This window comes from Delphinus delphis, chromosome 11, assembly GCF_949987515.2.
Source record: "Delphinus delphis chromosome 11, mDelDel1.2, whole genome shotgun sequence".
Taxonomy (NCBI): domain Eukaryota; kingdom Metazoa; phylum Chordata; class Mammalia; order Artiodactyla; family Delphinidae; genus Delphinus; species Delphinus delphis.
The window spans coordinates 10,201,899-10,219,153 of NC_082693.1; the positions used below are offsets into that span (position 1 = coordinate 10,201,899).

A 17,255-nucleotide genomic window follows, 5' to 3' on the forward strand; every position below is an offset into this window, starting at 1 on the left:
GAGGTGACTGGTTGCAGTCCGATCATTAGGGTTTAATTTGGTCTGAATCTATTAAGCAGAAAGAGAAAGCACAGCGATTGAATCCATAATAACCAGAGCGATCCCACCTGGCCGGTGGTGCAGGGGAGGGCACACCAGCGACAGGCTCAGCAGGGCCTCCCGGCCCTCTCCAGGGCTCCTGTCACTACACCTCACAGAGAAACGTTTCTGGGGTTTAGAGGTGAGATGAAAGAACAGTTTTAAAGACCCATTTTTCCTTGAAGGGTTTTCCCAATGACTTGTGGTAGGGAGAGGGTGTTAATAGATATTGTCCTCACCAAGAAACCACATTCAACAGAAGTCTGGGGCTCAGGGCAATGCACTGAAGGCCAGGTCCAGGTTCCCTTCAAGGCTTTTTTTTGTCCATGAAACAGCCCTACTTGATTTCTCAAAGAGAAATGTAAGGTAATTAGCCATTTTAATAAAAGACCTTTAAGCACGGCTGACTGGTTGATAGTAAATTGTAAGACTAGCTACCATACTTTCCATATAAAAAATTAGGATACACGATCTGAAGACAGGACATAAGATCTAAAATTAGCACTGTCCTAGAAAATCTGGAATGCATGACTGTTATCCTTACAAAATTGAAATAATCTTTTCACCTTTATATGTGTAAAACCTACAAAATTCAAAAAAAAAACAAAACCCAAAGCCCCCAAAAAAACCCTACAATTTTTTAAAAAGATTTGAAGTTTAAAAATAAAACAGACGAGCTATTTTCCCAGACAGAAGGAGCTGTTCTAAACTTTGGGGGATGCCTGTGGCCTAAATACAACAGGAGCTGGGAGCACAGGCACTTTCCCATGGCTCCACACACACTTTGAAACCTGTGAACTTCCTTCTGTTTCTTTCTTCCTCTCACAGCAAAACTCTGCAGGTGAAACTCAAGATCACCGCTACCACCAAAGCGCTGCGAGGCCTTCGTCCATCCTTTCCTCCAGCTGCTTGACATCAACTAGTGCCAAGTCCACCAATTTCCCTGACGCCCCGCCCCCGCCCCCGCCCCCGCCCCCGCCCCACACACTCCTGCCTGGAAGCGCAGGATCCCGCTGCTCAGAAATGGAACGAGGCAGCCTGAGGAGTTCTCCAGTCTAGGTCTCCCCTGCTTGATGGCATGACTTTTCTGACTGGACCTAAAAGTGCTGCAGCTCTGTTTACTTATTCAATATACCAAGAAACTATGCTAGGTACTGGGAGAACAACGAAAAGTAAGGCTCATAAAAGGGTAAATGTATAAATGAGCTGTCTGCCATAGTATAACTAAATTCTATAATAAGTATAATTAGTAGATAAGGAGCTAAGTGACAGAGAAAAATAGGGACCCGATTCTTCTTGGCATAGGGGGAAGGAAAGGAAAGGCTTCACAAAGGAGGTGAGGTGTAAGCCGGGGACCTGGAGGATGAAGGTCCCTTCTTCAGGAACACAAGGGGTTTTTTAAAAAGCCCCAAACATTACAAGGGAGGGAGAAAGCATGTGGAATGATTTGGGGGTCATCCTTCTAGGGCTGATCTTTTTTGGGCCCTTTTCCCCTTAGAGGTATAGTCTTCTGCAGACCATACCTCCCAGACTATACAGTCTCTAAGTGCCCTACAGTCAAACTGACCTACATTTTCCCCATGGTTATAATGAGAGGTTACATTTTCCACATTCATGGGCTGAAATGTGGTCACACAGTGGATAAGAATATACAGAATGGCTGTGGATTCCTTGTTCACAGAGCATGTTGTTACTCCTCTTCCCAGTTTGTTTTGCTTTAGAGCCATGGCTCTCTAGCTTAGCAACACACTGAACTCTCCCAGGGAGCTTTGGAAAAAAATACAGATGCCTGGGTCCTACCCTTAGGGATTCTTTTTTTTTTTAAATTATTTATTTATTTTTGGCTGTGTTGGGTCTTCGTTTCTGTGCCAGGGCTTTCTCTAGTTGCGGTGAGCGGGGGCCACTCTTCATCGCGGTGCGCGGGCCTCTCACTGTCGCGGCCTCTCTTGTTGCGGAGCACAGGCTCCAGACGCACAGGCTCAGTAGTTGTGGCACATGGGCCTAGTTGCTCCGCGGCACGTGGGATCTTCCCAGACCAGGGCTTGAACCCGTGTCCCCTGCATTGGCAGGCAGATTCTCAACCACTGCGCCACCAGGGAAGCCCCCCTCAGGGATTCTGATTTAATTGCTCTGGAGGGCAGCCTGGGCATCGGGATGTTTCAGAGTTCCCCAGGTGATCCCAACATGCAGCCCAGACTAACAATCACTGCTGTAGAATGGCTTCCATGTTTCTGTCTTCTCTCATTAACTAGGGGGTCCTGGGAAAAGGGCATTATTCTTTGTCCGTGCTCTACAGCTTCCACTGAAGTTCTTTACATTAATAATCGCTTGTTAGCTATTTACTGAATTGACTCCATAAGTACAGAGAACTGAAATACAGGCCTCCTACTCTAGGTGGCTCTGCTAGGAGAATTAAATGCAGAGACAGAAAATCACCGTGTGTTCTCAGAGAGCCGAAACGCTGGTGACCATGGAGACAGGGGAAAACATGGCTCCAGAGCAGAGCAGGGCAGGTGAAACTGAAGTCACCCAGGTCAACTCTCACTTAAGGGACAGTCAAGGTAGTTTAGGTGACCGCAGACAGCCTCCGGCACCCCCCTCCCAGAAAACATGGTCTGCCATACTATAACTAAATTCTAGGGTCCCAAAGTAAAAGTTCAGAAAGGTCTCCCCTGCTCCATTAATTTGGAAATAAATACATCTTCAAGGGGGTGTTTCTGAAATACAAGGGCTGCGGAATTCATAATTATGTCTGGGTCATCCATATTCAGTAATTACAGCAGCAACAAGAAAGACTTCTTCACCTCTTTCCTGCTCAACCTGTTTGTTCCCAACCAACTCAGAGACTGCCACATGACACACTCCATTGGGTTGATATTGAGGGCCCCTATTTTAAAATGTATCTCTATCTATATATTATCTAAGAGAGGAATTATTCATCTATTGGGATCTAAGAGATGGGTTTTAATATATAGGTGGGGAAAATGGTGGATGGGTTGACATGGTGTAGAGCTAGGGACTGGGGGACCCTGGAGAGTCCCATCATTACAGAGGTCTGGGTCTATATATAAAATGATATGTCTATCATTTTATACTGTAATTTTTATTTTGAACGTTGTCTCCCCTGTTGCATTATGAGTTCCTTAAGGACAGTGACTGTGTCCTTATATCCCTGGGGCATACAGATATTAATAAAGGTTTACTGAATAAAAAAATGGATAGAGGTGTTAAGAAAAATTATCCAATACTTGAAAATAAGGCACAGAGAGCATAGCCTAAGTGTTTTTTTTTTGGCTGCACCCTGTCCAGGGATCGAACGCAAGCCCCTGCATTGGAAGCGTGGAGTCTTAACCACTGGACCGCCAGGGAGGTCCCCATAGCATAACATTTTAATGTCATGCTATGACATTGTTAAATGGGCTTCCCCAAGGATTATTTAATTCTCTGGAAGAATGTATCTGTGCTTGATTTTGCTATTACTATATGACTAGCGCCCAGACATTACACGCTAACATGCAAATTTCTGTCTAGTAGATAAAATAACCCCAAAGGTTATAGACTTATTGCCCTGTACGACAGTGCCTCCTAGCAATCTTATGCTCACATTATTTAAGGAAACAAACAACAGCAATGACAAAAAAAAAAACCTATAAATAGCATTTCTAATAGCATTTATAATAAATAGCATTTATTTATTATTGAATAAATAGCATTTATTCAAATGCTCTTGGAAGCAACCTGATTATCTGATCAGTTCCTTCAGTAATAAGTTAATAAATCTTTGATATGGTGTTCATTCTATATTTGAATGAGTCACGATGAATGACAGTCATTTTAACTTTTTGAAAATCGTGACAGTCATGATTTTAACTTTTTGAAAATCATATTTTGATGGATGGCTGAATGTATGAATGATTAGAAACTAATGAGAGGACCACAAAGAGGACTAGAGGGGCGCAGATGAGAAACTGTGTTTACTTCACAGTTTGCCGGCAGCTATTCCTGGATAAGCACATCCTTGCTGGTTAGGTTTCTTCTAGACTCAAAAAACCCTAACAACAGATTTCTTTTTCCCTCCTGAAATTCTAAAGATCCACAGATGTTCTCATAATATAGGAAGACCATTTTTTTCTGACATTTGTTTAAAAATTTAATGGCAAATTAGAATTTTATAATGTTGAATATTTATATGGTTTGGTTGGGGAAAAAAAATGAACGGAAACATTTTCTGTAGAATGGAAAGTATCTGCTGCACCTAAGCAGATACATTGGCTGTTTACTAATGAGATTAATTACAATGATGACAGTATTTATAACATTACTACTACCAAGAGTTAGTATTTATTTTGTGCTTACTAGGTGTCTGGTACTTCATATGCGTAGCCCTTCGAGGTAGGTAACATGATTAGTCCTGTTTTACAATTGAGAAAAACTGAAGTTCTTCCCCAAGGTCATACTGTTGGAAAGCCACAATGGGCTGGATGTGAATTCAGACAGTCAAACTGGCTGTACATGGACTTCTCAATCAAACATAGGAATATAAAGTTATTCCCCCACAGCCTCTTGCTACCCACAGATACATCTGTTCAATATGCTAGCTGAGAAATATGTGACACAGTGAACATTTGGGGGGAAAAAAATCACTCCCACTATATACTGCACAGAGGCTTAGCATCAAAAGTGCAGTAGAAATGTTGGTCTAGAAATACAGCCTTTCTTCAGAATAAAGAATGTGAGAATATTGGAAATTCATTATCGCAGATGATTAACTTGTTGCCTTTTAAATGCGGAATGAAAGCAGAACTCTAGACGTCAGTTTGATTAAAGTGCAGAAAAAGTTTGATCAATAGTATTTCCCTGAGTAGGAAATTCTCTTTAAATTTTAATTGTTGTAATTTAGGAAATATAATGGTGGTAGATATTTTCCTTAAATCTTTCACTGTTATATAGGCCTGATTTACCTATATATGAAATCAGAATGGAACAGAGGTGGACTGGGACCGGCCTGCATGGGGCTCCTCAGAGACAGCTGTGCACATTCCTTCCCAACTCCAAGTTCAGCGACATCATGTTGGTATCATGAATCAGCCATGGTAGGAATATTCACACCATGAAACTGACAAACATCACAAATAGGTTTTTTCCCTGAAGAGCCAGTTGTTAAACGTTGACCAGCCCACCGCTTCCAGTAGGGCAGAGTTTACGGGGCAACCTATCCCGAAGTCCTGAACTTACACACATCCCTGAATTTACAAATGGCTAAGGAGGTCCCATACGCTCTTCAGAAGCTTCCTGAGTTCCTATCTTGCTTTTGGCTCTGAGCTATGGCTCTGGTGCGGACACTGAGCTATGTGCTTTACAGAACTACGTTAAGGCCCAGGTAGCCACCAGCATGACTGTGGTGGGGAACAGGAAAACCAGAGAGACAGAGACATGTTCTCATAATGTGCCACCCAGATAGGGTTGCCAGATAAAATACAGGATGCCCAGTTAAATGTGAATTTCAGATAAATAACACATAATTTTTTAGCATAAGTATGTCCCATGTAATATCTCCTACAATATTTAAATGGTGTCCTGTATTTTTATTAGCTAAATCTGACAAACCTACACACCCAGAACATAATCTTCTGCTGAAAAACATTTATTTTTCATCTCACAATACAGGAATATTGCAAAGTGGTTATGTGTGCATGCTTTGAAGCAGACAGCTGAAGTGTACGTCCTTCCTCTGTCACTCACTAACTAGTTGTGTGATCCAAAACAAGTTATCTAACCCTCTTGATTCCAGTGTTCTCATCTGTAAAATGGGGACAATTAGTCCCTATCTCATTTGATTATCATGAGGATTGAATGAGATAACAGATGCACAGGAGTTAAATGAGTTATTACAAGTCAATCTGCCTGGTATGAGAAAAACATTCAATCAGTGTTATCCTACTGTAGTTCTAAAACACACCTAGCTTGGTGTCTGGCACATAGCGAGTGCCGAAAAAATTAGCACTCTTACTACTGTCAGCCCATAAAAGTCTTCTAAGCCATATGACAAGCAAATTTTAGTAACCACATCACATACTATAGTGATAATACTAACATTAGTCACATAATTTAGCACTGTTAAGGATGAATGGCTTTTGTGAAGGGGCCTGGGGACCTAATCATCATTCACAACATTGTTTTTAAGGGGAAAGTCATTGGGGTCCAAATAAATAAACATAACCTTTCTCCAAGCTGGGGATGATTTTATAGTGACATGTTAGCCAGATAAAACCTTTTTCTATACCCTAAACCAAAAGACGTAAATATAACTGGATTGACCATGTCTTTCTCAAAAGCATATAGAGTCTATCCTGCTTAAATTATTTCCTTTATATAATTTTGAATAATTTCAAAAGAACCTCATACTTTCAATGAAAACCAAGTTTCTTCTCCACCATCTGAGACCACTAGCATCACGACTTATAAGCCTGGAATTTTCCCTAATGCCCTTTTCCCTTTCCTCCTGTTATATAAGATATATAAATATTCCTCCGTAATATTTCCAGGTCTATGCCTTTCAGTTTGTTTCCCAACTGGGATCAAGCAGTTTCCTGAGATCAGACTTGGCACATTTTCTTTTTGTTTGAATATTGGTTATGCTTTCAAGGAGAACATGATTTTTTGAACAGAGAAGGATTTTCAGAACAGCCTCTTCTAACATCACAAAATAACCCAAAACGACATTTCTGGGTGAGAAATTTCTAGATATCTAGATTTAAGGAACTATTCCTCTTCTATCACCTTTACCTTTCTTTGTTCTTTACACGAATTCTAAAATATTAGAAATAAACAAAGTCAGCATCCTTGGCGTGATTTCCAGAAACCAGGAAGGCTTCTATCACCATCAGAGCATCATTCTTTTAAAGTCAGAGTCTGATTTCAGTATATGTGCTGCCGAAGTGAGCACCAAAGTTCCATTTAAAATGTAACCACTACTTAAAGAGTAAATTTTTTTACATATTATCGGTAGAGCAGTGACCTCTGAGACTCCGTCTCTCTCTGAGATCTATGATCCCAGAAAGGAGCCCGAGCTTCACCCCACGTAGAGGTTTATGTTGACCACAAGCTGCAATCCTCCCCAAATTCTCTGCAAACCAAGTTGCAGGAGAAAATGTTAGGTCATACTGGCTCCTCTTTGGGGGAATATATAAAGGACACTATCCGGTTATTTCCCACCCTAACTGCCACTTAGTAGGGTTCTGTGTGGAATGGTTTAATAACACAGAACTTCCCTCCCTACTGTTCTCACAAAGTCGGTGGTCAGATAAAATGGGAAAAAGAAAAAGAAACACCAAGAAACTTCACCGTAAGAAATGCCTAATGTGTTAGGATGGTATATGCAAAGTGGTCCTCAATCACACAAAGCACCCAAATTTCTATCCCTTAGTGTGAGTCAGGATTGTGCTAAACGCTGGAGATACAGAAGTTAACGAGACAGACAAGGTCTCTGCTTTCATGGAGCCTTCCTCTAGTGGGAGAAACAATACTACACAGCTAAATAAGAAAAACAACACAATTAACAAAGAAATGGTCAGTGCTATGGAGAAAAATATAGCAGAATGGGGAACCAAAATGGATGGGAAATAGATGGCAGATGGTTGGTTGGTTACCCAATGGCCATTCCCAACTCCTTCCTTGCCTTCCTCTCTCCAGAGGCTGAAAAGGAAAGATAATCACTTTGGGCCCCCAAAGATGCCCACGCCCCAATCCTGGAACCTGTGAATATGTTACATTATATAGTAAAAGGGACTCGGCATATACAATTCAGGTTATGGAACTTAAAATGGGAAGATTATCCTGGATTATCCAGGGGGACCCAAACTAATGAGCCCTTACAAAGAGAGAACTTTCTCGGCTAGTAACAGAGAGATGCGGCAGAAGCCAGAGAGATTCCAAGCGTGAGAAGGAATCAACGTGCTGTTCTGGCTCTGAGATGCCGGGGCCCACATGCAAGCACCAGGGAGAGGCCTCTGGGAGTTACTGGTGGCCCCCAACTGAGAGCCATCAAAGAAACGTGACCTTAGTCCTAACGCACGAGGCACTGGATTCTGCCAACCACCGAAATGAGCGTGGAAGGGGAATCGTCCCTGGAGCCTCTAAAAAGGAGCATGGTCCTGCCAACAGCTTGAAGCCTTGTGAGACTCTAAGCAGAGAAACTGGCCAAGCCCACGCAGACTCCTGACCCGCAGAACTGTGATGTAATAAATGGCCATTATTGTAAGCCACTAAGTTTGTGTTAATTTGTGACAGCAGCAATAGAAACTAATTCAATATAGCATTTGTTATATAACTGAGTGTGAAAACTGAAACTCATACCAGCCATTCTATCGCTTTCCACTACCCCACCGTCATCTAGAATATTAGAAACCCCCAAAAGCTTAAAGAATGTAGCACTTTCTACTTCACCTTAAATGTTAGACTGGAGACTAAGAAACCTAAGTTATGATTATGATTATAAGCACTGAACAGCAAGTCAAGAGGCCCAGGTCTTATTTTTACATCAGTGTAAGGACCTTAAGTAAATTAATCTCCCTGAATCTCTATTTCCATATCTACAACATGAATGAGTTGGTCTAGATGATTTCTAGGATCATTTTTGCTCTATGAACTACAACTGATAGGTAGACATTGTGACGAGCAACACACTTTCATTTAACTTACAATCCACCACTTTCACCTGGCGGAGAGTGCAACCTGAAAGTGCATTGTGATGGGAGGACAGGGAAGCTGTTTAGGGCTGCTGGGGCCCAGTTCTTGAGCCTCTGCTGTCCAAGATTGGTAGTCTGGGTCTCCAAAGGAGAGACGAATTGTACAGAGGGGCCAGCCAAGCCCTCCTCACTAATTATCCTGGATGTGCCAATAATCTCTTACTGAAGATTCCTTGCAAGAAGCGGTCTGGTCTAAGAAGACCTGCCACCTGTGTTTGCTTCCCATCCCATGTAACACCAAACTTCTCAGCAGGAAGAAACACTTGCTAGAACCCCTGACTGTCCTCGACCAACTTTCCACACCTCTCCTCCTCGTAAGGGATCTTCCAAATTTTGAAGAAAACAATTTGGCCCCAGAATTTGCACCTTGCCAAATTCAATTTAATTTATTACAACAAACATTTTTTGAATAGTTGCCGTGTGCTCACTGAGTCCAAGTTTGGGAGGGAAATGTTCAGTTTTATGTCCAATCTCTGATTTCAGTATCAACATCTTTAGTTGTATGACTGAAATAGGAAAGAGGGGGGGAGGCAAAGAGCAGACTCATTACACTCAAAGCAAAGAGCTGTACAGTAGATATGATTTATAGCTATTTGAAAAGAAGGTGAAGGATTTGTTAAGAACCGAGTGTAAGCACCGAACAGGAAGTTACTAAGAACTTCCGTTTTTCAGAAGCATTTACATTCTGTCTCACATCAAGTTTACATCAACACTCTGGGGAAATTTTGATCTGCACCACTGTCTTCAATCAGGGTTTTCCAAGAAAGCAACCTTCAAATTCATGGAGCAGAAGTTAGATTTGAATTTGCAGTAACATGTATTTTTCATGGACAAATTATGCAACTATATATGTGGTCAGATGTGACTGAAAATATGGCTGAACATGTATCTGCATATGTTTCACATGGTTAATATATTTTTTAGTGCCATATATTTTTAGACATTTTATAAGTTAAAATGCTACTGCTATCACTTCTCAGTGCTTCTTATTTTAATCCTCTCTGCATATCAGCAATGATTGACCAAAATCACCAACACCAGCAATTTTCAACCTCTTCTTCAGAGGCAGAGGTGACAAATGTGTCCATACATGTGACAAATGTGTCCATACATGTGACACACTCCTACGGACACATCCAGAATTACGTGTAACATCAGGAGCTCAGCCTACAATCTTCAACCTAGAAGTCATGTTGAAAAGAAAATAATTATGTAGATATCCTTACATTTATTCTAATTAGTTTTTTAAAAAATGAATCACCAGCAAACTTTGGTATTTTATCAGCTAGAAATTATTTGCAACAGACATTTTTTGTTTGGGACATATTTTGACACTTTGGTTGATAAGCATTGCCCTGCTATACCATAAGTGTACACCTGAAATCTGAATTCTTGAAGGCTAAGGGTGCCTGACACATAGAACCAGGAAAAGGTAATAAGAGAAAGAAACATGGCTATTCTCCACACTGGGCAACGGTGGGATATGACAAACCTGTTACAAAAGTCTAGCATTTCCCTGGAAATAATTAATTTCCTACCTATGCTCTTTAAAGCCACTGACATCCCAGGGAGTCTTCATAGCCTGCCTCCAAATTCAAAGGTGTATTCCCTTCTTTAGATGTAGAAGAAAATAACTGAACACATTTAAAATGTGAAGAGGCTACGTTATCTCAACCATAATGCATGGTTGACAGCACGGGCTCTTAGACTAGTGGTTCAGAGGTCATCTTGCCTCCCAGGGGACATTTGGCAATATCAGGAGACATTCTTGGTTGTCACAACTCGGGGAGGAAAGTGTTGACGTCTGGTAGGTAGAGGCCAGGGATGCTGCTAAACATTCCACAATGAAGAGGACAGCTTCCCCCCGACCCCCAACAGAGAATTATCCGATCCAAGAGGCCAACAGTGCTGAGATTGAGAAACCCTGCTCTCAAGCCGACCTGCCTGGGTTTCAAATCACCTGTTACCTATATAAGTTACTAAACATCTATGTGCTTATCGTCTTTACCAGTAAAATTAGGATAAAAACAGTGTCCACCTTCTTGATTTGTTGTGAGAATAAAACAAATGACACAGACAGGAGCTAAGAACGATGTCTGGAAAAAAGCTAGTGTTTAACAAATGTTTACTTTCATTACCATTAGATGCATCGAAAAAGACTGAGAAGAGAAACACCAAAATTTTAAAATAAGTTGTTTCTAGGTGGCCAGACCATGACTGATTTTTATTTTCATTACACTTTTATATTCTTTATATTTTCCAAATTTTCTAGAACTGTATTTGTATTACCCTAATATCCAAAAGCACTTTTTTTTAAAAGAATGTAGAGGAAAGAACTTTATTTTGTGACATAGTGGAAAGAGCACAGAATCAGAAAGATCTGGATTCAGATCCTGGCTTTATTTGTTGTGTGTGACTTTGGGCAGATTAGTTACTCTGAGCTTCAGTTTCCTGATCAGAAACTGGGGCTAATAACGCATATCAGAGAGCTTCCATCAGGATTAAACATGACAGACATCCAGTGTCTTGGAAATATGCTGAATGACAGGCTCCAAGAGATGGGTGCTTTCAAAGTTTGGCCCAGGAAAAGGGACTCTATAAACAGGGAAATATAGTCATGATGGTAACTCCCCTCTTGCTTTTTAAACTGTCCTCTTGGAGAAGCCACCTCCCATCTCAACCCACTGTTTGCCTGGGTTCAGAGGAGAAATTGCATCCACACTTTGGTCCTTCTCTCTATTCTTTCCACCTCCCCACATATACATCCTAGGAAAGGACCTGATAATTCAGCAGGCAGGGCTTACTAGCAGCGGGAAGTTACTAAGAGTGAAAAGCAGGACCCAGGCATCACTTTCACATGCCCACTGAGGGACAAGTCCATTGTCCTTCTTGTTTCTTCTTTCATCCCTAGCCTCCAAGCTGGAAGCACTCTTGGCAAGGCCTCTCCTCCAGGGGAACCGCTCCACTTTCTCTCTATTCTACTTCTCCTGTTCAGCTGGTAGAGAGGACTGCCCCCTTTCAGTTTTGAGAAGGATGAGTAGGAAGCCCAGAGAGGCTTCCAGATCTAAGCCTCTTGTGTGCACTAGCCTGGCTCATCTGAGGCCGGCAAGCGTGCGGTGGGCAGGCAGCACTGGCCTGGCTGTACCTTGCTTCCAGCAGGGCTGGTTCTTGTCCACCCCTCATTCACTCCAGGTCACACTAAAGACCAGGAGGATGAGTAGACAGGATTCAAGGACCCAAACCGTAACCACAAACCCCACTCTTAATGCTCCTTAATGACTTAATCAGATGGAAAAAGAATAGAATAGGTTATATTTGTGTATATTATCAGGAGGGGTGACTATTTTAAGCCAGGTTAGACTGCTAACTTAAATTCAAATCCTAAGCAACCTTTCAAGATGCCCTGAGACAATCTTTCGTACTCAGGTCCTAATTGCCACGGTGTGGAAAAGGCAGTCTGGCTCAACCCACTCTGACTCTGAAGATCCCATGGTTCTCCAGGGAGGAGTCTTGTAGTCCTACCGGATGGGCTCTTGGTGAAGTGTTCTAGCGACCGGGAGGCACAGCTGATTAGGGCAGGATTGCCTGGGGCAGGAATTGACCTCACGACATTCACTCTCAACCCAAGGTGAACTATTTCAACACGGGGAGACGGTGCCAGGCAAAACATCAGAGGAAAATGAGACTATTTGGGGTGCTCCCATCTACATGTAAATAAAAATATCAGGAGAACTTCATTCTAAATATAAATAAAATGTCAGGGGGATTGGTAATAACCAGGAAGTAATTTATGGATCCTTCTGGAACTCTAGTCTGCTATTGCTCCAGGGTCTGTCTGACTAGCATATGTACATTTCAGACATAATATTGACTGTTGCCAAGTTCTCTCCTACTACACTTTTACTCCTCAATATCCTCCCCATAAAAGCATGCAAAACAAAATAGGCATGGCCCCCCAGAATGCTGTCAGTCTTGAGTCTTCCCATTCTTCATTCACAAGGGTACATTGAGATGATATCATAAACGGGCTGGGTGCTAAGTGCTAGAAATCCAGAGATGGAAGGAGATGGTCCCTTCTGTCCAGAAGCTGACTTTGGATGACTATAGTAGCTAGCGTTAAGTGTACTTGTTCCAGGGAAATGCTGATTTCAGCAGGGATCATATCTAAGAACTAAAGTTCAATAAAGTTTAAGGTGTCAAGGGGACTCCTTCCTCTCAAAGTATTCTTCAACTGAAACCGTGAAGGAAACACTTTATATAGTGAGGAATTTCACAAATTTTGGATTCCTACCCCCTTTTCTTCCTCTTTGTATCTCTGACCTAGTAACTTCTCTAAGTTTTCCCACAGCATATAAGAATGAGATCAGTCATCTTTTCTTGCCAAGGGCCAAAAGGGAAACTACACAGACCAAAAGGAGGTAACCCTTATATTTCAGATATTTCCAGAAGTTAACAAAAATTCCTCTTTTCCCCTTAAAAACCTAAATTAATTTGCAAAAAGAGAGAAATCTATTCCCTATTTTAAAGTATGATAATATTATTTTAAAGCAATAAATCCAGTCAGTTTGATAACATAGTTTGTGTTCATAATTTCAGAAGTTTTTAATCTATTTATTTTATTTTGAAAACCAGGTAAGTACTGTTAATATGCTTAGGCTGGTCTTATTACTAGGTCCTGAGGATGGAAGAATGTTTCTAGGTTTGATTAAAAAAAAAATGAACCATGATGTAATTTTAGATTTCTTTTTTTCCTTTAGACATCATTTGGTCACCATTGCAATACAGTGTTTTACCACCAGATATCTATACAGCACAAGGGGAAGAGAAGAACAGGTAATTACTTACTGGGTTATTTGGGGGTACAGAATGTGACTACTGGGATAATTCAAGATTACTATAGATTTCACTGGGGGTCTGTTTTAGCCAGGAAAGCTGATTCAATGTTCTAGTAGCATCAGCTGAACAAAACTTGTAGCCAAATCAACTGTTGACATCATTTGAAATAATAGGAGCAGGGAAGCAGCATAGTTAAGTGGTTAAGATCATGGACTCTAGGGTCAAGTTTCTTGGGTCCAAACCCTGTTTCTCCTATTTGCTAGCTGTGTGACCTTGGGAAAATTCCCTAACTTCTCTGTGCCTTAGTTTCTTCGTCTCCAAAATGTGGGTACTAATAATAACTCCCCCAGAGGGTTATATAAGGATTAAATAACTGATTGTGCTTAGAATGATGCTTTACACATAACCAGAACTTTACAAGTATTCGTTAAATAAAGACAAAATAAAATGTAAATCTGCTAGCTCGTCTCTTTGTGCTGGATAGAAATAGTCAAAGATATCAAGATTTGAGCACATGGCAGAGTCTTTTAGCCTGTAACTTTGGAAGATTCCTTTGAGAACTTCCTGGAAGCCTTCTTGGTAGCTATTCTGAAAGATATGGAATTTGGTGACAGTCTACTGTCCCTAAGAGAGCTGGAAACAATCACAAGCACTCCTGGTATCAGGAACATCAGAAGGAAGACGATCACACAGCACAAAGAAACAGCACGCCAGCCCACCCAGGCTCCCTAAGCCACTGCCAATAACCTCAGGGAACATGGGCACAGAATAAGCAGCTGAAAAAGGATGAAACAGGATTTTATTGCAGTGACAATGAAATCTGGCTGGTGTCAGTAATATTATCTTTTCCCTCTTTCCAGGATTCAGTGAAAAGAATGCTTTTCAGCAATGAGTGCTTTGTTTTATTAATTATCACTATATACAACTCCCATCTCGTTTTTCTTCAACAGGCAGTGACTGTGGTGAATTGTTCATTTTACAGAACTACCTAGGCATCTTTTCTGGACCTGTGACAAATCTAAAGCCCCGAACCAGCGTCTAAGCCGGGACAAAATCTCGAAATTGTCTGGAAAACAGAAGGTATTATGTCCTCTGAGCCAAATTTCAGCCACAAAACCGCGGGATCTCTAGCACATACCTTCATCCGGACTTAATTTCAGAGACGGTCTCCTTGGGTCTTCTTGGTCAGGAACAGCCCTTGCAGAGGAGTTTGGAGAATGCCATAAACCACCAGGGAAGCTTGGGAACACATCCATATCTGTCCTCTGCCTTCCCCTTGGCTCAGAGCCTGCTTCCTGGTAGGAAGACAAGATGACGCTGTGCAGGGTTGACTGTTAAACCATCTTCCCGCCCCCAGCCCCACTCTCTTGGTGCCCCTCCCTCTCCTTTCCAGGGCTCTGGAATGTGTCACATGGGAAATGGATCATGTGGCTCCAGGGGAGAATGTGGCCGGCTTCTCTCTCCCTTCCCCCACTTTTCCTTTCGGGAGCATAGCAGCAGAAATCTCCGACCTGATTGGCTCGGACCAAAAATCTCCACATGAAAAGGGGAAGATTCAACCACCCAAACCTCCAGGCTTCTCCGCTTTCTTTTTTGTTTTATTTTTCATCTGAACATTTTTCCTGGGCATTCAGAATTGCTTGGAAGGGAAGGAAAGAATGCTTTCTCCCCAGGCCGTCTCCTTCTTTCTTATCATCAGTACCCTAACATGGCAAGGTGTTCCCTAACCTCCCTCCAGAGCCCCCTTGGCACATCTGAGACAATCAAGTGTTCAGCACCACGGACAGCATTACACCCCCTTCAGAGCTCCTTAAAGCCATTTGTCTATTTCACTCTCAGGTAAATAAAAATATTCAAAAAATATTTCCCCTGAGGTCTTGTGTCTAAATATACATCAGGCTATATATATGTAAGGCTCCAACCTCCCCTACTATCAACTTACTGTAACCTTATAAACACAAATATAATTTTTACATATCATTAAACCTAAAAAGACCATCCCATGTCTACCTCCCCGGCCCCATCCCACCACCCATCCCCACCCTTTAAACATGCTCCATGTTTTTTGGGGGGAGGGGAAATTCTCATTACACAGTTTACCATATGCCCATATATCTACGCTCACAGGCACAGTGACAGACAAACGTGAGTGTGCACGTCCAGATGTCTTTAGTCCCATCCCTAGGCCTCAGGCAGGGCTGAGTTCTCCAACTCAGAGAGGGAGCCCGGCAGGAGCAGTTTTGTGCAGGGTCTTTCCTGCTTCACTGACGTCCCGGTTGCCATGGTAACTGTTGAAGGGGATGATTTCGTTCAGAACCAGTCACCATGGGACCCTACTGACTAAAGAAAGGAAGAGGGAACAGGACTGAATTGCAGAGGACTTTCAATTAGCATTTGCAGAGCCAAATTTACCTAATGGGCCCTTTCTTTACTGAATTGTTGTTGACCCTAAATCTTGAAAGGCTTCTAGGAATTAGTATGGACTCTGCAATGGTAACTCCCCCCATCCTCCACTGCTTCTTTCCTTAAAAATCTATTTAGGTGCAACTAAATGAAAATGCCAGCTTCACAGAACGACTGTGGCATGCCACCACAGAGCACAGGGAAGAACACAGGAAACGTATTTCTTCTCAGGCTGAGGCTTCTGACTTTTATGAGGCCATTTATCTAAGTCGAACAGTCTTAATTTAAGGGGATACTTTAGAACCACACCTGAACCAGGAACAATTTGTGAATGCTTTACAATTTTATAGCAGAAAAGATAAATATGGTTTAACGTGCCTTGCTGGATTATTTTGAATAAAAATAAATTTGAATAATAAGGTCAATCCCTTGGATAGCATTTGGACTATCCCAAGTCAGGAACTTAAGCTAGCTATGCACTTGTCTCATTAGGCATGCATAGAGCTGATTGTTTCTAACTCAGAATCCTAAGCATGGCAATTCTGAATATTTATTTTGAGGGATAGAAATGCTGACTTTCAATGTGCAATAATGCAAACTCTATAAGAAAAGAGGTAGCATACAGGAGCTGGAGTATAATTTCAGGAAACTGAAGCGCCTTCCTGGTCCAACATCCACAGCTTAAGACATGTTTACATCTTTTATTTTAGGATAAGAATCAAGTTAATTCTAGTTTTTCTATGTAAGACTCACAGAGAAATTCAACTCTGTTAGTTCTAATATTTGTCACTTTCAGAAAATTCATTTATCAGGAAAGCTGGATATGTGTTTGAAGAAAGCTTTAGAGAGCCAGCCAGATGGTTACTTAAGATATCACCTCTCTTCTTTTAGTGAATGATAACAGCAACAACAAAACCGGCTAATATTTATCATGCACCAGGTATTCAGTACATGATGTCATTTAATCCTATCAAACCATGAAACAGGTACTATTATTAACATTCCTGTTTTACAGATGAGGAAACTTACAGAAGATAAGTAACATGCCCAAAACCACACCACTAGTTAGTGTGGGAGCTAGGATTGAGGAGTATTTAATATGACTCCAGAGCAGGCATATTATATGATACGAATCTGTATCATGGATAATGGACTCGATCAAAATAACTTGTCAATTTAATGTGACTGATG

The 17,255-nt window shown here is 41.5% G+C and overlaps 1 protein-coding gene across 6 annotated transcripts in view; it reads right to left on the minus strand.

The window, feature by feature from the left end:
* GPR19 (G protein-coupled receptor 19) overlaps positions 1-17,255 on the minus strand; it is a 34,814-nt gene that overhangs the window by 5,831 nt on the left and 11,728 nt on the right. For 4 of the 6 annotated variants that reach the window (XR_011246654.1, XM_060024319.1, XM_060024316.1 and 1 more), the window contains one exon: positions 14,800-14,956. The exons of 1 other annotated variant lie outside the window; for it this stretch is intronic. The gene's annotated coding sequence lies outside the window, so the exon portion shown is untranslated. Of the gene's footprint in view, positions 1-14,665; positions 14,957-17,255 lie in introns of those variants that run through there. One more of the 6 variants, XR_009521153.2, reaches the window with a different exon arrangement.